At 40.2% G+C, this 22,124-nt stretch overlaps 1 protein-coding gene across 9 annotated transcripts in view; it reads left to right on the top strand.

The window, feature by feature from the left end:
* Positions 1–22,124, top strand: part of tanc2b (tetratricopeptide repeat, ankyrin repeat and coiled-coil containing 2b) — a 170,137-nt gene that overhangs the window by 9,139 nt on the left and 138,874 nt on the right. For 8 of the 9 annotated variants that reach the window (XM_034218070.1, XM_034218077.1, XM_034218069.1 and 5 more), the window contains exon 2: positions 10,739–10,857. The exons of the other annotated variant lie outside the window; for it this stretch is intronic. The gene's annotated coding sequence lies outside the window, so the exon portion shown is untranslated. The remainder of the gene's footprint in view (positions 1–10,738; positions 10,858–22,124) is intronic. 9 annotated transcript variants of the gene reach the window in all.

The following is a 22,124-nucleotide window of genomic DNA, read 5'->3' as shown; positions in this document are numbered from 1 at the left end:
CCCCAGTCAAAACACTATGTTACCAGCCCAGCGTGTTGTTTTTCCAACCAATATTGCCATTGTGAACGTTTTCGTAGTAGTAGATAGTTAATTTGCTTTATTGGCTACAGTTTAAAAGACTCCAATAATGGTTTCAGGCAGTTTATCTAGCTTTTTTTAGTGTTTACAACCAATATGTTGAACCTAATAAAGGCAATTAAAAAAAATATATAACTAGTTTCATACTCAACTGTTGAAGATTTTTTTAAGTTATGTCCTGATATTCTCAGATTTGTATATCATATAACATTTGATATCTTAGACTTGCACAACTATTTATAAATTACTCTTAAAAAATACATAATGTTGTGAAAATGAGACATTGTTGATTTTTCAAATATATTTTGCTGCGTTTGCTTTGATATACAAAAGAAGAAGCAACACACTGCAAAGGAAGCCATATAGCTCACTCACTGCTTTACCAAACATACTGAATACAGTGCCCAGAAGCAACACATTTGTTTAAATGAACTAAAGCTAAGTGAAGTTTCTCTTGCTCTGCACAACGTCAGTGTGGAGCCCTGTAATGCTACGTGGCACAGTATCACTGCAGGCTATTTTTAAGAACCATTGTATTTTTACTTAGACCAAGATGGTTTTACTCAAGCTACGCACACTTGAACATTTCAAAAAGAAAAGTGCATTCAGATCAAAAAGATATACTGTTTTCTCTGTTCCACCAAATGTCAGATTACTGACCATGATGCTTGCAGCTGCATGGCTTTGTCCTTTACAAATGAGCACTCTAGCTGTACTGTGGGATCTACAGTAATGTGGGAGCACTTACTGTAATGTCAACATAATACAGTTTTAAAGATCTTGTATTTCTGTGTATATGGATAATATTCAGTTTGAGATGCTGTTCAAGATGCATGAAGTCCTTCTCTTATGATGTGAAAAGAATAATTGCCTTGTTGATAGAGTCCATACACAACACCAAGCATGGCTAGTTTCAGTTAGTAGCTTTCTTCAACAGTGTTTTTAAGGTTGAGGAGTGGTCTACTGCCTGGCCTCCTGTCAACAAAATGTATTCTTGTTGAGGCATGAGAGTTCATTGTGTTAGCACTCAGAACATAGAGTCCTTCTGAGTCTGTCTAAAAATACTCCATACCACCTCTGCCCCAAACTAGACGCTGAGGGGCAATAATAAAGAAGCGCTCCATAGGGCAATGCGTACACATGCAAACATGCAAACATGCAACATTGTACAGAGCTGTCATTTCTCTGCAATACGCTCTGGAAGAGTTAAGATATAAATAACTAAATATGAAGTCATTCTGGCTACTGTTATACTTTGGTACTCCTATGTTAACATGGCAGCTTGTATTATTGTTTGACAAGCAAAAGCCAACGCTTAACTGGTCTATCAGTTATATTCTACTTCTACTCAATGTATGTGCTTTTAATCGGGTAAATATTTACTGGAATGTTGACCTTTTTTTTTATTAAAAAAAAAATGAAATCCTCTCTCTCTTTCAAACTATGTACACAATGTAGGCTACTGATAAGTGAAATACTAACTTTCCTTACTTGCCCTTTGTTGGTTTTCAAACCAAGGCAAGTCTTTAATCCTGGTGACTCTTCATATTTCTTAGCATATTTTAAAGCTGCTGCTTGATTGGCTAAGCATTATTACAGTCATATTTGAAGTTTTTTGTTATTTTAAATCTCAGAATAATTCTGATAGATTATAATTTATGTTGCTACTGGGAATCTTGAACCATTCACATCATAATTTAGATACATAACGTTTTTTCACAAACCAAATCTATATAGTAGCTAAAGCTGTCAAATAAGTAAGGGATAATGTGCAGTGACGCGGTCATTATGGGGAAAAGAACACCGACAGGCTGATCAGGAGCCCGACGCGAAGCGGAGGGATCTAGATCAGCTTCGCGTCGGGCTCCTGATCAGCCTGTCGGTGTTCTTTTCGGTGTTCTTTTCCCCATAATGGCCGCGTTGCTGCACATTATCCCTTACTTATTACATGGCTTAGTTGAATACTCGATTCTGATTGGTCAATTCAGAACACGTGACACGTTGTTAATACCGAACAGACAGACCGCTGTCAAGGACTTATTGACCGTTGTTAAGGACGCTCACATCTTCAGAAAGAAGTCCGGTCGATTTAACTGTATACCGTTGGGCCGAAAAGCAAACTGCATGCAGTTTGCTTTTCAAACTGGGACATGAAAAACAGCGCAGAAGTAACGGGGCAGAAACCCTCCTTTTTACGCAACGGTCCAGACATAGACATCAAACGGCGACACATATTCAGTTGCTAGTTACTTTGGCATTAGGGCAGGGATATCTAGATACTTTCCAAGGATTGACATAATGAATTGTGCTACTTTTAAAGCAAGGAGCGATGTTTTCAAATCTGTAATCAAAAAGCTCCTCAAAAACGCAAGCAGTTCCTGCCGTTGGCTTTTCAAACTGACAAGAGACGCTCTAACTGTTTTTCAAATGTAACCGTTTGAAAAGCAAGCAAACTGTCTGATTGTCTTTAGTTTTCCGCTGTCGTGTGATAGCAACATGGAGGATTTTAACATTCATTTTAATATATTTGGAGAGCACAGTAATTTGGAGTAATGGTTAGTGGCTGATGAGTCCCCAGTGAAGAAAAGAAAAAGACAAGAGGGACAATAAAACAGCGGAGAAGTAACGGGCAGAAACCCTCCTTTTTACGCAGCGGTCCAGACATAGACATCAAACGGCGACACATATTCAGTGTGCAGTTCCTTTGGCATTAGGGCAGGGATATCTAGATATTTTCCAAGGTTTGACTTAATGAATTGTGCTACTTTTAAAGCAAGCAGCGATGTTTTCAAATCTGTAATCAAAAAGCTCCTCAAAAACGCTATCGAAGCAGTTCCTGCCGTTGCTACGTTAGTTCAAACGGTAACAACAGACTATTTTTCTTAGCGGATGCATGTCAATTTAAATCAATACAACTATTTTTTAAATCAATAAAATAATTTTCTAAATCCATAAAAGCATTTCAATTAATATTGGGATTCATAATGTTACTTTGTTGAGAATGTGGCCATGTAATAAGCGGGATAATGTGCAGCAACTTGGTCATTATGGGGAAAAGAACACCTTCATGCTGATCTAGATCCCTCCGCTTCGCGTCGGGCTCCTGATCAGCCTGTCGGTGTTTTTTTCCCCATAATGACCGTGTTGCTGCACATTATCCCTTACTTATCGGCTATCAAAATGTTGTTGGAGCTGCTCAGTGACTTTTCTTTTTTGCTCTGCCTTTAACTCCAATGTATTTTTTGATTTGTCTTTTTTAATTAATGTGTTTTTCTGGAACACAAGATCAGAAGGAAGCATATCTGATACAGAGAGTGCCAGCCTTCCCTCAAGGTCAGGGTCAGCCTGTCTCACAGTGGGCGACAGGAAGCCGGAGGGACTGCCATCTCTAAACGCCTAATGAGTCTCTAATTGAGATCTAGCTGAAAACCCCACAGAGTGTTAATGCCACTCTCAAGGCAGCTATAGTATGTTCCCTTTTCATCTAGCTGAGAAGACATAGGAGGCCCTTATACATACATTTGTAACATAGAGTGACAGAGGTAATTGGAGGTAATGAACCAGTGGTCGATTAGTGAAATCCTCATTGTGTCACATATAACGCACATGCAATTATACATCATCGGTATCTTAACAGTGAGGTTATATTCTTTCGGCTGGGTTGGTGTTTTTGTCTTCTTTCTCTGTTTGACTGTTGGCAAGATTACAGACGCACTACTGGCCAGAATGTGATACAACTTGGTGAACGGGTGTGGCCCGGGCCAAAGAAGAACCCATAACATTTTGGAGGCAATCAGAATCAAGTTGGATTCATGAAATGTTTTACTCTGATTAACATTGTGATTCAGGGCATTGAACTTCAACCACCTGAAAAAAAAATCCCGTAAAGTCAAAGCAACACCATCTCTGTAGCATCCATGTTTCCACATTATACATTCAAGCCCATGAACACATAGAAGTTGGAAGAACAGTTTGGCAACTGGAGAATTGCCACCATCTAGGGAGCATGTGAATAGGCGCGTTCACACCAAGTACTTTTCCCACAAAGGTTCCTGAGAACTCTTTAGTTCTCATGAACTAAGTACAGATCGCGTTCACACCGGAAATTAGTTCCTGGGGGTGGATTAGGCAAATTAAGCCGCTGACGTCACTTCTTCTTCTTCTTCTGCTTTGGGTTTACTGGCAGGCCGCAAACAACTTCACGGCGTATACTGCCGCCCAAAGTTCCAGGCCGGAAGTCCCCGGCCGGAAGTCCCCGGAGTTAGGGACTCCCAGCAGCTTCTACTGAAGCCTTCCGAGTAAACGGCCAGAACGCCGACACCTCCTCATCTCCACTGCTTCCATGTTTTATTATGTGTTGCCATAAGTTAGTCTCTCTGCGTTTCTGCGCTGGGCTAATGCTAATGCTAATAATGCAATGCGAGGATAATAAAATGGCGGCTTCACAAACGTTTTTGGGAGTTTGACGGGGCGTGGTTTGCATTCCGCCCAGCCAATCAGACACAGGAACCTTTTTCTCCCACGAAAGTCCCTGCTCTCTAGCAGGGACTGAAAAGGGGGTAAAAAAGGTTCTCTAGAACTAATTTAGTTCCTGGGACTTTTTGGTGTGAACGCAACTAAATCGTAGTTCTCAGGAACCTTTGTGGGGAAAGTACTTGGTGTGAACGCGCCTCATGCCTCATTGGCCTTGCCGGAGGTCTTTACTCTCCGACTGCTATTAACTAACCATGCTCTTTCATTAATCTTTTGGGCTCGACAGTTCTTGTCCCTGCTGCATCTCTGGGATTTCCACATAAAGAGAAAGAGAGAAACACATTTATCTTGAGGCTTCACTACCATATTATAGGGATGCTCCGATCGCCGGAATCAGTATCGGCCGATACCGATCGCCGATCCGATCGAGTGGGCGGGGCCTAAATGGAAGATTTAAACATCACTTTAAATCTTCCATTTAAAGTGATGTTTAAAACTCAGTTAATGGGGCTCATTCACTGGAGCTTCCACAAACAACAATCAACTTAATTATTACATTCAAATGATGTACATTATTCAAGTTTACATTCACTTTGGATAATAACACGGGAGAAATTAGCGGAAGCGCTCTCTTTTCCTCTCCCTCTCTCTCTCCTTCTCCTGACAGCCTGTCAGTATCTCATGCAGCTCACTGATCCACTAATGAGTGACCCGACAATGAAGAATACATATATTTATAATAACTAGTTTAGCTTGTTCCAGAGGTAGATAAAATAGCTAAGTGTGTTAGGTCTAACTCTTACGGTACGTCCACACAGCAGCTTTTCAAAAATCTTGAAAATCTTGGAGCTGGGCGTGTCTGAAAGCTTGGGGATTTTTTGGAGCAACGCGACCAACAACCAATCACATGAATCTCCCGCCCCTGACATACAAAGCAAAAAACCCTGGGGATTTTATGCGAGCAATATATATATATATATATAAACTCCCCAAACAGGCGAAAACCTACCCGTTTCACCCACTGTCTCTGCCACCTCCCTCCATGCCTGGTTCCTCCGGTTTGTATCCCGTTAATAGTTCTGGTCGTAAAGAACCGGGTGATTTGCTACCGTAATTTCTCGTTTGGAATATGAGGAAATTAACTGCGGTCTGGTTCTCCCTGTGTGTGTGTTTCGCTGCGCTTACCGGTCCGGCGGGCGGAGCTGCAGGATTTCTGCTTCACACATGTTGCTTACTGCTATTTTACTGTCTTTTTCGGACACCTTAAAATAATGCCAGACCGGTGAAGCCATTTTGGCGAGCTTGTTTTGCCGCACACAGAGAAAAGTGTCATGTATTTTACGTCATGCGATCGGCTCTCGCGATCGGCATGTTTAGAGAGCACCGATCGATCGGTAGAGAGTGAGTATCGGCCGATCTCGATCGGTGACCGATCGATCGGAGCATCCTTACCATATTAGCTGCAGTATTCAGGGCTGAGTACTGTTTCCCCTCTTCCATGAGATGTAACTGCTATAATGAGATGAATTATAAGACAGGGGCTAGTCTTTGGGAATACTTTAAACCAGCTCCCTAGCCATATATCCAATTCTCTAGGCTTTGAAGGCTCCAGCCCTTCTGCCAGGGCAGCTCTGAGACTGTATTTGCCTACATGTTTCATTCATCTTGATCAACACTGAATAAGCGTGTGCTGAAAATAGCAGTGGCTTTAGAGAAACTGCAGACTTTGTAATGCTTTGTTGAATGTAGACTAGCAGATGGCAAGTGTTTGTTAAGAATGTTAGTTTTGTATAAAGGGAATCCTTGTTAGTTCAGTTTGTTTGTATGCTTGTATAAAAGCTCAGTCACCTATCAGCCTGCTGCTGATTTTTGACTTCTTGTTTTTCAACAGCTTTTACTGAATTTGGCACGCCAACATATTTCTGCATGCATGTAACAGAGAGCTTTTTTAAAAAGCCTATTTCTGTTCACTCTGCACATGGCAACATAAGCTAATAAATATTTAAATGATTTTCCTCATTTAGGGCCCAGGATTAAAAAGACACCTGTGTTTACAGGATGCTGAGACAGGGGAAAACAGAATGCTACATTAGTTTGAGAGTAAAGGCCAGCCTGTCACATTGGAAATTGCATTTTGGTCGTAGAAGAGTAATGGAACAAACGGCTCAGCAGTACTTACACGCCTATATTAGAGGAAATGTCTTGAGCCCACCGATGAGAAGATCTGTTTTAGAAGTTGTACCTAATCTACACCTCTGCTAGAGTACCTCTGCTAGAGTAGTTTCCAATTTGCTTAATATGAACAGTTAGAAAGTACTACTTAACCAAAGCTTTATTTATATCACTTTTTAAGACAATGATACAAAGGGCTTCACTAATGCACACAACAAATATTCAATACAACAGAAATAGCAGTATTGTAGTGCCTACAAATGTAATTATGGTAGATAATGAGTTATGGTCCATAATAAATACATTCATAAATAAAACAATTGGGTATTGAACTTGATTTCACTGAGTATCTCCAATCCTCTAGTTGCCTTTTGATCTTATATTTACAGCAAAGCAGATATGTTTTGCTTCTTTTGCATGGATTGTACTCTCAATTAGTCTACTATTAAGATGTATCTTTGCTTGTTCTCTTGATATCCTGATTTACAAATGTAACTTGAATTAATGATCACAATTGTAGATGAGTCTTCCTTTTTCATGTAACTATTTGGTCTGCCGTGCCTTGCGTTTTCTTTCCCAGACTTTTGGCAAATATAAATGATGATCAAGGGAGAACTCAAACACCTTTCTCCGAGCCGGAGTCTGGTCTTAGAAGGACAATTCTTCTGAGAAACTATTTCTCAGCAGCACACTTTATCCAGCCTGAAAAATGTCAAACATGGACTGCCAGACTTTACACAGAGGCATTTGTATTCCATGAAAGCTTAAACACTCATGGCTACTGAGAAGGAGATGAGAGGGGAAGCTTAAATGCCATATTTATCAGTGAAGTGGGGACTCAGGACTCAACGCATAATTTGTTTTGATCTTATTTTTGGCCTTTTCAGTTAATAATACAGAAACCCAGTGGACAAAGGAGAATTAGACATTTCGCAACATGATTAAGACTTGAATGGGCTGAGATTTCAATGGATGTTCTTTTTTCAAATCAAATTGTATGCCAGCTTTTTTTTGGCAATCCATATCGTTATAAGCCAGACAAATAGCACAGGGAGCCATTTTGCCCTTGCTTCTCTTCTAATCATTGTCTGCTGAGCGGACAGCTGCCCGGCCTTTGTGACCCTTCTAGCTTCAAGTGACAAGGGAAGTCGACCTTGGAAAATGTTGCATGTCTCTCTGTTTTTAACCTCTAAACATAAGCTATCTTCTCCATTTCATCATTTCACACACACATAAAAGACTGCATTCCCAAATCTTTTCAGACATGTTTACTTTGAGTAAATGAATACAAAATGATGTGTGTTTAACTGAGGAGAAGACTTTTCATTAAAAGATCAGTGTAAGGAATTTCACAAGCGTTTTATTCAATTCAAATGAAAAAAACAAATGTTGCTCCAAGCAAGGCTTCCCACAATGCATTTGAAATTTCCCTTCCGATTCTGCAAAGACCCGAATAAAAAATATCAAACTGATAGAAATAGCGATATGACTTTGTCACTACTTCACATTATTGTTGCTGTAACTTATTTAGATTCTCATTGGTTGGCTCAGCTTAATTAATGTGTTGGCAACTCTGAGTGAAATTCAGATTTAAGTCTTATAAAGTGTTCCCTACAGTGAGCAATGGGGAAACTTGATTATTGTGTCGCTGTTCTGTCTGAAGACTTCTTTTGTGCAGAAATGCCATTCTGCTTCCTTTCAAAACCTATGTCTTAGTTGTCATTGGTTGAATTACTCTTGGAGACGTTTATTTGCTGGTGTTTGTTAACAAATACTGGAACATTATTCTCATAGCTTAATTTTAAACCAAGCAACGTCCTCTTTCAGACTTTGTGGCCTAATTAATGCTCTATAGGGCAACTTAACTGCCAGTTGTGTTTATGTAATTAGCTGCAAACCTGAACATATGTATCACTGGTCCAGTTAACAATCTTTGTAAAGTTTATTTTGGAAAATCATTTGTTTTTATTGCAAAGTTTATTAACAGGACAAAGGAGAATATGAGAGATACACTGGACGACAAGATAGTTTTCACAAATAAACACCAATTTAATGATTACTGAAGCATAACTACTGTTGCCAGAAGTAAAAAGCTAACGTTAGGCTACAAGCAAACTTTACCATGATTGTATGACCTCAACATCACCATAACTAAAACAAAGGCGGCTCGTATTTGCCATGATGACGTAAAGTTGTCTCATTTAGTCACTTGTTAGCGACTGGCATTTAAAAGAAACTTCAAAACGTCAAAATTCACAAGTGTGGTATTCGCTAATGCATTTTATGTTGTAGCATCAAATGTTAAAATCTCTTAACCCAGTGGTTCTCAAACTTTTTCTGTCAGGCCCCCCCTTTGGAGAAAAAAAAAAGTCGGGCCCCCCCCAACACAAATAGTCAGGCTCAGTGGCGGCGCCAGAGATTTATTTTGGGGGTACTGTGGTAGCTTGACGTTTCATAGAGGGTGCTCAAACATTTAGGGTTTCCCATTAATGTACCGGGCGCTACAGTGGAATGTTCTACTGCAACACTCCCCACGCACATACACAGTGTGACAGTTACAATGAAGGCTCGATAATCAGCTCACGGCATATAGGTGTAAGCAGGGGTAAAGTGCTATTTTTATAGGTGGTGTGTGGACTTCCTCTAGGGGGGTTCGGGGGCAAGCTCCCCCGGGAAGATTTATTTTTAAATATTGAAGTTAAATGCATCAATCTGGTGCACTTTGAGAGCAAAATGAAGAGATCTATGGATCTCAACACAGAACTGTAAACAGATTTACTATTTCTTTATGGATATTTTACAAATCACCCTTTTAAACTTTATAAATGTTTTAATGTCATATAGTATTTCATACCTGTTTTTAATTTATTCTCTTATTTTTTTATAACTATAATGATCATATAAATGTGTGCCTCGGAAATAATTGTTTACATTAATGGTAACCAAAACGTTTGAGACCCACTGAGATAACACTCAGTCCTTTAGCTCACTGAGCCTCTCAGTCTGACAGGAGAGGGCTCTCCTCCACTTTGTTGTTGAAAAACTCCTTATATCCGTTAGCGTAGCTCGCTAGCACCAGAAGCTAACATCAACGATCTCCGGTACCGGTGCGCGCTCTCTCTCTCTCTCTCTCTCTCTCTCTCTCTCTCTCTCTCTCTCTCTCTCGCGCACGCACGCACACAAAATGGCTCGTTCCACACACACACAGAGCTGAGCTTTAATGAAACACAGAGACCCAGACGTAATAGTACTGTACTGCATCATATTATTTTCGAATCAATAATTTTTCAAAATATGATTTTTATTGAATTTTTTTTAATCTTTAAAACATTTTTTTTTTAATAACCATTTTTCCTCCTGGTCTCTCGCGCCCCCCCCTGTCATGCGTCTGTGCCCCCCTGGGGGGGGGGGGGGGGCGCGCCCCCCACTTTGAGAACCACTGTCTTAACCACAGGTCCTTTCATTATATATAACCAAACACCCAATTAGAAAACCCATCAACCTTTATACAGGGGTGCAAACATGCTAACTAATATCTCGGTTTTAGGACTCGTTCCTGCAGCACTCTATAGTCTCCTATTCTTTGTTGTTTATCACATGACTCCCACATAGAAATGTCTGTCTCCCCTCTTCCCCCCACTTAATGACATAATGACACATTTGGTCAGTGTTTAGGGACTGCATAGCTCTACATCACAAAACTCTGAAAGCAGCACTTTATGTCAGATCCTCCCCCTAAAAGAAACTGTCCACTGTTCCAGTCTACGCCTCAACAACCAACATGTGTAGCTACCCCAAACGGCGTTGTTTGTTTGTGTTCTCTGTTGGAAAAAGATCATCAACAGTGAACGGAGCGAACAGTGACAGTCCACTGCATTGACTTACCACGCCACAGTGAGCCGGATGTCAAATTGCGACTGCCACTTCTGCTGTGTGTCAATACAAGGCTCTTTCAGTCCATTGCAAGCTTTTAGTTAAAGGTTTGTTTTTTCTGTCACTGTGGTTGCCTTTGTAGAAAACTGTTTGGTGTGCCCTCTGGAGAGGGATCGGGACTGTGGCTCAGTCCAGCGAAATGTAGCGCCTCACTGCCCTGAAAGACGGATTTTGGAGACCTGCCTGCTGTGTCTACTCATGGTGAGTCATCTCTTAAGTTTCATGCCACTTGAACCAGTGCAGCAAAGCCGGGAACTCTTTTCACCTTTGGATGCATCGCACCAAGGTCATCATGGGAAGTCACAATAGATTCATTGTGAACTTGTGTTTGGCAAGTGGGCCTACTGTAGGACAATAATTCATTTACATTCTTTAACATTCTTTTTCTGAAGAGCACATTTGTTGTTTGTTGGGGGATCCTGATGCATGCTTTGGTAAACATGCATTTTTCAGTTTGTGTCTATAAATATATGTTTGTTTTTCATTGCTAACCCCCTAACATGAATACAGTAGCTAATCAGCCTTTAGTAATCGAGTTGCCATCTTTTTTAAATAATGTTTTGGTCCGTTTAGATCAGGATTTGAGACGATTCCATCTGTGCAGTTTATCTTCTATTATAGGGAAATAATTATGGTCCTTGAAATGGTTTAAACATGACAAATAAACCAAGTTCTACATGGGGTAATTTGCAGGACTTGTCTTAAATATAACATTCATGTTTAAATACTGTATTTCATCAAACAAAGGTAAGTATGATGGACTATAAATGACTTTGATCTAAACAATTTTTTTTCATTGTTTAAGATACTTTAGATTTCAAAATAGACTTTTCTCGTAACATACGACTGACCTAATGACCTGACATCCCAGTAACTACTTCACTTTGGAGAGTCGACCTTTTACTTAAAAGTGATGCATCTTTTTGGGAGAGGAGAGTTTCACTGCAGAATTCTGAGCTGTTTGTCTAGGAAAACTCTTCCATCAGAAAATAGATTCATGTTTCCCATTTCAACTTTCATTGTGAATTTTCGCAATCTGTGCGGTGGAGATGCTGTCATCTCTTCCAGGAGCTGTCTGTCCAAAACAGTCTTATTTTTAAGTCCCGAGTACTGATCGATGTGCTGGCTTCGGGCTTTATGTAATTACTCTCTGACTGGTCAGCCATGAAATTGTTGTTTGGCTCTGAAATGGATCCAAAGGAAGCAATTTTAAAGAAAGGCCTTCTGGTGCTGCCATAATCAGAATGATTATGGCAGCACCAGGAGTTAGTAAGATAAGTTCCTTGGCCAATAAATATATGGATTTAAAATCTGAGAGAGAGCGCTGCAGTCTCATTACCAGGGTTTAAGGGATGACACTACAGGTGAATAGGGTTACACAGGTTAATGTGTGTAGCGTAGGATCAAGCTAGGTTCAAAACTATTTGTTTAATTTGTTGACATATTAAAATGACTTTTTTTTACATAGGGAAATCAGAATATCTCTTCTGTATCACTCTATAAAACTGAAAATACTACATTTACTGAGAAAAAGGCTGTTAAACATATTTTGAGTATAGGGTAAACAATTATGAATACATATAACCATAAAAGTTCTGGGGTTTATTAATTTTTTTATATTTACGCAATTGTTGCACAAGAAGTTGTCTTAAATGTCAAGTTCAAACATGCTAATGAGACATTATGTAATGCTCCGGGCCAGTGGAATTTTATTATCACTGCCCCCCCCCACCATTGTAACCACTGGCCCGGAGCATTCGTCCAAAAAATTGACTAATAATGAAGAAAATTAACACATTTGTTGCAATAGTAATTTATGTATAAACTACATTACTACTTGTACTACAACATTTTAATCATCAGTTCTTGCTCATTTTCCTCAATTGTTAATATTTGGTTTATTAAAAATAATTATATTGTGGTCATTGTTAAAACATTTCTACTATTATCATTATTATGAGTAGCCTATATTATTATTTGTATAATGCGCTTTCTGCCTTCCTGTCATTAGGAGATAGAAATGTAATGGCTATAGATTAGATTAGATCCTTCATTATCCTAAACTGCTGGGACATTTCCCTATAGCCAATATACCTTAATATTTTCTACTCTTCACTTATTTGTCAGCATAGGTCGGCATTGATGTACAGAGCCGACAAAAGACCTTGTTTATATTGGCATCATATCGAAGCCAACTCCATCGATCAAGCCAGTGTGGCTGAAACTTTCTCTCCCTCTTCTTCTCATACTCCCTGTCACTCTCCTTTAACTCCTCCGGTGACATTCTTTTATTTGAAGATTGTTTTTTGCCCGGCACTTGGCCGGTTACCGCTGGTATTAAAAAAAGTTTGGCGAATGGTTAGGTGGCGCGAAAGTCTGTAGCGAACGAGCGCACTCACGGGAGCCTGCTCGCGCTGCGCTCTGCAGCAAACAGCTGTTTGCTTTTCACCCAACAATGACAACCACCTCACAAAACGCTATGTTGTAGCATTAATAAACGAAACAATTTAACAAAATTGCTAGTCAACATACCACAGGACCATTTTTTTTTTTTTTTAAAGCAATATTTTTAGTGGCCTGAGCGGGCTACTTATCGTAGCTGCACATACAATATATCCGATTAAAGCTGAGACTCCACCGATTATGTAGGTACATAGTATCATCACTGAGTGATCCAGACTCGCGACAGGGGAAGCAAATACAGTCATCACAACACGTACCTTCACAGAGCTTCTAGGGAGATCGTCTCACCACCAGCTGTCAATCTGATCAAAAGACGTGTTCAATGGCATTAAAATGAGAAAAAACGCGGCTGAATCGGTTAATCCATAGGTTTTTAACGTCTATGTATAAAAAAATGATTGAATTTATAATCCATAATTCCATTTTATGTAAAAATCGGAGAGCAAATGCTAGCTGCTAATGGTAGCCACCACAGCTAGCTGCTGCTTCTGCTAGGCTATGCAGCAGTCTCAGTGAGATATAAATATATAAATATCTTTGCGTTTTGGACTAACTTTAAAATATTCCCATGCTTTTGAAGACCTAGGGCGAGATGTTTTCGTTTGGGGGCTTCGTGCGCAATCCTGTGAGGAGGAGGTGGTAGCCGTTTCAGTCTCCATTGTGTTTGAAGTGCGATTGCGAACTGCTTGTTGCTTTGGGTGACCCACGTGTGTGTGTGTGTAGCGACGCGTCGACGCGGAAATATGTCGTCGACGATATTTTGAAGTCGACGCGTCGCTACAGCACTAGCAAATACACATTGTATTAATATCAACACCTAAATGATTATCTTGGATGTTTTTCCACTAGTCTTTAAGAAAACGTTCAAATTTGACAAATCTGTTTTTGCTCGTAGTGTCTTAACATTAATCCACATGCATTGTTCGTAGTCTGTTTCATGTTGTTTGTCGGAAGATGAACAGCTTCTGTCAGCTGTTGATGGGAGTGTGCAGCTCGCAGGCTGCAGAGAGGTATGCACAGTGACAGTCTCTGGCTCACATGTATGCAGCTGTGTCCTGCGAGATGCGGGCCGGCAAATGGAGTGGAAGAGTAGTCCCATTAAACCCGGGCTCTCCTCTGAGGAGGAGGCTAACAGCTCTGAACGCTGGCCTCTCGCTCCCTGGCAGAAAGTGCTGACACAAATTTCCGTCTGACTAAAATGCCTTCTGACCGCATGACACTGGCTCTTTTCTTCCTCTGAGATTCCACGGCCGTAATGCCGGGGCTACACAAAAGAGACACAGTCTGAGAGTGCCGCTTAGGGGGTGGCATAAATTATAATCATACCATAAACTGACTCAAAGGTCTGCATTACTCACATTTTATAGGGTGAGGAAGGAATTTCTTTGTTTGAGCAGTTAATTTGGGTTTATATTCGCGAAACCTCCTTTTTCATCTCATGCACGTTACACATCCCGGGAAACAGATTCATTCTGTTCTGCAAGCCTCTCTGTGGAGTTGTCTCTTTTCAACCAGCTTCAAATATACCATATATTTTCACAGATGCACAATGTAATTCACAAGTGTCCTGCACCAGAGCAACGTGCCTTGTCCCTTTGACATGCAGGGGAATGTGTCAGTTTGTGATTGACGGGCCATGGCTCCTGTGTTGGTCAGTGATGCAGAGATGAAACATGACAGTGTCTCCAGGCACAGCATAGTAGTCCTACAATTGTGCATGTCATCAAAAGTAATTTGCTGTTAACCTCTGGAAACTTTTAGCGGTTGTGGTTTGCATTATTTTTTCAAACATAGACGAGCTGTAGTCACTCATTTCTACATGCCTCCTGTCACAGCTGCATTTATAGGCTTTCTTCAAATAGTATTAGTCATGCTTTGACCAATACGATGCTTCAGGCTGTAAATCTGTGCTCATGGCTCGAGGGAACTATGATGAGAGTGATCAGTGCTGTCAAGTTGTTGAAGGGGATCTGCGGAAGACGGTTGCTCCTCAGTGGGGGTGTGTGGGTGGTTAGCTACAGCCCACAGCTACTGAAGGGGAGCTGTGTCAAATCTGACACACTGAAACCCACAAACGCCAACACTGACAGCCAGTTGTGACGAAAACCAATTTACAGGCAAGAGATATTCTGTTTGAAATGTGGGGGAGCTGTTTTTGAGTCATCCATGTATGGTGGTATGTAGGCTAGTTCCTCTTTGGGCTTTGCTAGGACTTGTAGTCACAAATCTGCCTAAGATGTAGAGCAGATTAAAGAATAGTTTATTTTGAGAAGTAGCTGGAACATGCAGGTATGGTGTCCTTTGCTTTGTTTTATAGACATAACAGAGGCTGAAGACTTGGATCACTTAATTTTTTTAAAGATAGATTGATAAAATCTAAGGAATCAGAACTCTGATTGTTAAAAGGGGCTTGTGAAGTTTTCTCCCGTTTCATGCGAAACAGTCAGACTTGGCTTGGTACACGCGTGACACATAATAAAAACTCTTACCCCCCAAAGACCTGGGCTCAATTCCTGGTAGGGCTACCTCTGGTTTAGTCATGCATTCCAGCTGCCGCTGTTGGGTGTCAGTGAGGGATTGTGTTGTTTGTCACTGCACTCCAGTGTAAACGTAGAGGGGTTATTGTTGTATTATTTGAGAATAATATGCACAAACATTGAATATCGCAAAAACTATATTTATTTGAGATAAAAAAACAGATATTAAATTGAATTCCTTTCTGACATTTTGCTCCTTTCAGTAATCTGCTAATCTGCAACAAAATTAACGGTTATTATGTGTTTGTGTCAATGAAAGTGCATTGTTCTACTTCAAAATGTTGCCGGACAGCGGATTTTTATTTCGGCATCACTTCCTCTCTGGTATTCACACTCATCTTGTCATAATTCCCCTCCATAGTAATACAACAGTATTGGTCTAATAATGTGTCCTTTCTGACCAATGAGATTATGCCTTATGTCTGGAGCACTTTCTGATTAGCCAGAGAGTTAATGCCATGGCACATATCGAACAAAGTTGAATATAATGAAATGTGTTGCTAATGTATTTAATGCAGTCTTTTGTAATATGTTTATTGTGAAGGTTTGCATAGAGATAGCAATACAATACAAAATCATGTTGTGCAGCTCTAATCCCTGTGAAGTAAATAGTGCCTGGTCACAGTATAATGTTTCAAACCTCAAACATGCCGCTAGTTTAAAAAGAAGTGCTCTGTGTTTTCTGGATGAATGCTTATAGCTACAAGCTGGTCTAATTGTCATGCAAGTTATTAAAACATTAAAGGCTGGTGGTTAAGAAGCTGCATTTCTTGGCTTTGGAGTTGCTTGAGATGGGAGGCATAGCATTGCTCTTTCAGGGGGAAGCATTGAATTGTGTACATGAAAGGGCTTCGAGAAGCTTTTCATTATGCTGTTTGTCATATGAGGAACTCAGTCGGCAGCACAATTTTGGAGTAAGACTGCATATGACAAAAGCATGAGTGGAGAAGGCTATTTGAGATATGCAATTTGCCAACGAACATTCAGTGCCTCATAACTTTGTGATTGCTTTTGCTCAATAGGAGGCAATATGTTCAACAGGCCTCAAATCGTCCAACTTAAAGCCATGTCATTATTAATAATGCTGCCTGGCTTCCAGCGGTCCCTGTAATGGCCCTCAAAGTCCACACTGCTAGCCAGGCTCCCTGCACAGGAAATGAAAGGCACAGAAATCAGTGTGTGCTAATGTACGGTTTAATAAGTAACACAGCGTGAACAGCAAGAGGAAATCAAATCTGCATTATAGTTTAGACTGAGATTAGCTACAATTTCCGTCACATACTTTTCTCCTCTCACTTTCATGTATAATAACTTTCGGGGTAGGAACATACAGCCCTACAAAATGGTTTTAAATGAATACTAAGTCTGTTGAAGTCGGCCTTTATTCCCACCATTACCCTCAAAACTCTGTCGAATGAACGAATGAAATATAGGACTGCAGGTTTAGCATATACAGTGGGGCAAAAAAGTATTTAGTCAGCCACCAATTGTGCAAGTTCTCCCACTTAAAAAGATGAGAGAGGCCTGTCATTTTCATCTGAGGTACACTTCAACTATGAGAGACAGAATGGGGGGGAAAGAATCCAGGAAATCACATTGTAGGATTTGTAATGAATTAATTGGTAAATTCCTCTGTAAAATAAGTATTTGGTCACCTACAAACAAACAAGATTTCTGGCTCTCACAGACCTGTAACTTCTTCTTTAAGAGCCTCCTCTGTCCTCCACTCGTTAACTGTATTAATGGCACCTCTTTGAACTCGTTATCAGTATAAAAGACACCTGTCCACAACCTCAAACAGTCACACTCCAAACTCCACTATGGCCAAGACCAAAGAGCTGTCAAAGGACACCAGAAACAAAATTGTAGACCTGCACCAGGCTGGAAAGACTGAATCTGCAATAGGTAAGCAGCTTGGTGTGAAGAAATCAACTGTGGGAGCAATTATTAGAAAATGGAAGACATACAAGACCACTGATAATCTCCCTCGATCTGGGGCTCCACGCAAGATCTCACCCCGTGGGGTCAAAATGATCACAAGAACGGTGAGCAAAAATCCCAGAACCACACGGGGGGACCTAGTCAATGACCTGCAGAGAGCTGGGACCAAAGTATCAAAGGCTACCATCAGTAACACACTACGCCGCCAGGGACTCAAATCCTGCAGTGCCAGACGTGTCCCCCTGCTTAAGCCAGTACATGTCCAGGCCCGTCTGAAGTTTGCTAGAGAGCATTTAGATGATCCAGAAGAGGATTGGGAGAATGTCATATGGTCAGATGAAACCAAAATAGAACTTTTTTGTAAAAACTCAACTAGACGTGTTTGGAGGAGAAAGAATGCTGAGTTGCATCCAAAGAACACCATACCTACTGTGAAACATGGGGGTGGAAACATCATGCTTTAGGGCTGTTTTTCTGCAAAGGGACCAGGACGACTGATCCGTGTAAAGGAAAGAATGAATGGGGCCATGTATCGTGAGATTTTGAGTGACAACCTCCTTCCATCAGCAAGGGCATTGAAGATGAAACGTGGATGGGTCTTTCAGCATGACAATGATCCCAAACACACCACCCGGGCAACGAAGGAGTGGCTTCGTAAGAAGCATTTCAAGGTCCTGGAGTGGCCTAGCCAGTCTCCAGATCTCAACCCCATAGAAAATCTTTGGAGGGAGTTGAAAGTCTGTGTTGCCCAGCGACAGCCCCAAAACATCACTGCTCTAGAGGAGATCTGCATGGAGGAATGGGCCAAAATACCAGCAACAGTGTGTGAAAACCTTGTGAAGACTTACAGAAAACGTTTGACCTCTGTCATTGCCAACAAAGGGTATATAACAAAGTATTGAGATGAACTTTTGTTATTGACCAAATACTTATTTTCCACCATAATTTGCAAATAAATTCTTTAAAAATCAGACAATGTGATTTTCTGGATTTTTTTCTTTTCTCATTTTGTCTCTCATAGTTGAGGTATACCTAGGATGAAAATTACAGGCCTCTCATCTTTTTAAGTGGGAGAACTTGCACAATTGGTGGCTGACTAAATACTTTTTTGCCCCACTGTACATCATTATATATTCAGTCCCTCATCTAGCCCCACCCCAATTTGTTGTATTGTGTTTGGTAAAAACCTCTTCATAACCCTCTACACTAAATTGTAAACTATGAAGACAATTAATGTTGAGCCTCATTCTGTCAATTCAATCATGGTCTCTTCATCTCCATCACAGTATTTAGCATAATGAATGTGTGCATGATTGTATGTATGCCGCAGCCGCAGAGGTAAACAGAGATATCTAGCTATCATCTGGGCTTTTGTGGGAATTCTTTAAAGTGACGTCCGTCAGGGGACCATGTATGCACAGGTTTGTTCAAAATCAACTCCTCCTCTCTCATCTCTGCCAGCCGTCATTGACAGCTGGGCCCGGCTAACAGCTGCCTCCCCCTCCCCCAGAATCTAATACATTAAAAAAACAAAAAGAGTTGCCTGCAAGCCTGTTTTTTATAGAAGAGATAATTACCTTTGTGAAGCCACAGTGAGTTTGTGGGTGGTCCCTGGTTTACAGCTTTATTTTCACATTCAATTCATCTGCCAATTAGTTTTCTTTAATGATTAATTGATTAAAAGGTTTTGTTTGTTAAAAGTAAAATAAATACAGTTCCAATTTCCCAAATAATGAAATATTCAATTAGCTGGTTTTCTCCAACAAACAGCTATAATCTATGGCAATTTGTCTTTGGTATTTCATTTATTACAATCCCCATTAGCTGTGGACGAAGCAGCATGTTTTCTTCCTTAGCTACCTTAAAACCTTTGTTTGTTTGTAGCCTTTATTTAACCAGGTGAAAGCCCCTTGAGATCAAAAGATCTCTTTTTCAAGGGTGACCTGCAGGACATTAGTTACACATGTAACATAAAAACAACAGAACAACAATAAGGATGACATACAACATAATGTACAGGATACAGTTTACAAACTCTATTTACAGAGACAGGTACCATGAGTATCAAACAGCATGTCAGCCAGCCGAGTTTTAAAATGATGCAGGGGAACCAAAGTGCTCAGTTTTAAACATGTTTGCAGACTGTTCCAATTTAGTGGAGCTGCACAACTAAAAGCTTTCTTCCCTAAGACAGTCCTAGCACTTGGCACATTTAATAAAACAACATCATGAGATCTCAGGCAATATGTACTTTCAATTCGTCGAGAGATCAGAGAGCAGATATAAAAAAGTAGTTTACCCAACATGGCTTTGTAAATGAACATGTACAAATGACTGAGCCTCCGTACAGTTAGTGAAGGCAGACCTGCCTTGGCATACAGGGTACAGTGATGAGTAAGTGCTTTACAGTTAGTAACAAATCTCAGGGCACTGTGATAGGCGGCATCTAACTTTTCCAGGCAATGGGCAGGTGCATTCATATAGATCAAATCACCATAGTCCAGCACAGGTAAAAAGGTCACAGTGACTAGCCTTTTCCTGGCTTCAAAAGAGAAACAGGACTTGTTTCTGAAAAAGAAACCTAGTCTAACCCTCAGCTTTTTAAGCAGGTTATTGACATGAAGTTTAAAAGTAAGACAATCATCAAGCCAGATACCTAGGTATTTATAACTGCTAACCACTTCAAGTACTTGTCCTTGCATAGTAACAATATCCAAAACAGGCTCTGGTGTTTTTTTAGCTTTTGAAAATAGCATTACCTTGGTTTTATCAACATTTAAAATAGGGCTGTAACAAACGACTAATTTGATAATCGATTAATCTTTCGATTAATGAAACGATTAATCGACTATTCGGACTATTACTGTCTGCCTTGCACAATTTCTCAAAAGCTCTTATTTAGCCATCAACTTGTAGATTTAGCTTGAGGTTGTTTTAGGCATGTGGAAACTAACAAGACAATAAAGGCAAGGCAAGTTTATTTATATAGCACCTTTCAGCACCAGGCAATTCAAGGTGCTTTACAAAAAAAAAGACATTAAGAAAATGGCATTTAAAATCAGTCATTAAAAAGAAAAGCTAATAAAATAAACATTAAAAGATTATGCTCGCATAATAATGAATAAAGATGAATACTTGATTCAAAAATACATATATTATTAAATTAACTTAACACATTTTGAACAAAACTAACATTGCTTTTTATTTAAATTAAATAAATAATATTTCACATCAAAAGAAACAACAATGTTTTAACAAATCGTATTAAATAATGTGATGACAGAACTGAACAGAATAGCTGAAACTTTAACTAAATAAAGAGTAACTCCGTTTCCTCTAATCATTAACCCGTGTTTGTATCATGGTGTTAACTCCGTGTGGTGCTGCTAGCATACAGAACACCTGACGTGGAAACGTTCCTCGTGGATGGAGCTACAGAGCTGCTAGAAAGACAGTGGAAGCCGGTGCATTCCTCCGTCTGGATGTGGAGCACTTTTGATAAATGTTTAGACAAACTGCTCGTGTTACCGCCCTCACATGCTAAACTCTGATTGGGCTTTAGGCAACGAGCATCGAGACGGGTAAAGTTTAGCCACCTCGGAGCGCGTTCTCTCCGCGATCTCCTCCGTGTGTGTGTTGCTGCATGTAGCAGCTGCGTGTGTGTAAACGGCATCGCCCCCTCGCACACAGACGGGGGAGAGATCTCGTCTGATCGAAAATACATCATAGAAGCATTTGTTTGTCTTTTTGCATATTAGAAACGAGTCGGCGACACTAAGACTGCGATATAATGTTTTTGTAGCAATAATACATGACCTATATTTTTTAAATGTCTCCAGTACCGATAAAAAGACCGATAACGTTGGAGCTTAACGGCGCGTAAAACACATGTGATGACGTCACCAACGAATCGACGACTGAATTAGTTGGCAACTAATTTGGTAATCGATTTTAATCGATTAAGTCGATTAGTTGTTGCACCCCTAATTTGAAATAAGCTTAAGTTCAGCAAGCGGAGTCTGAATAATGTTAAAAACAGCCTGTAATTTAACACCAGCCTCCTTAATGGAGGGACCTGCACAATACATCACGGTATCATCAGCATAAAAATGTAAAGTAGCTTCATCCACATTTTCACCTAAACTGTTGATATATATAGAGAATAAAAGTGGACCTAAAACAGAACCTTGACGAACACCATTAGCAATGTTTAACCACTCAGAAGACAGCCCATCAAAGTGAACACATTGGGACCTTTCAGAGAGGTAGTTCACAAACCAACCCACTGCATGGCTGGATATGCAGATACTGAGTAGCCTCTGCTTTAAGATGCGATGATCGACGGTATCAAACGCTTTGGAAAGGTCAATAAATAGAGCTGCACAACTCTGCTTATTGTCTAAAATACTCGTAATGTCATTCACCACTTTCATTGTGGCAGTGATGGTGCTATGTTGTTTTCTGAAGCCTGACTGATGTTTAGACAGGATATCATTTTTACATAAAAACTCCTTTACCTGTTCACTC

This window comes from Gymnodraco acuticeps, unplaced genomic scaffold (assembly GCF_902827175.1).
Source record: "Gymnodraco acuticeps unplaced genomic scaffold, fGymAcu1.1, whole genome shotgun sequence".
NCBI classification, from domain to species: Eukaryota; Metazoa; Chordata; class Actinopteri; order Perciformes; family Bathydraconidae; genus Gymnodraco; species Gymnodraco acuticeps.
This window is presented reverse-complemented; position numbering and strand designations above follow the sequence as displayed.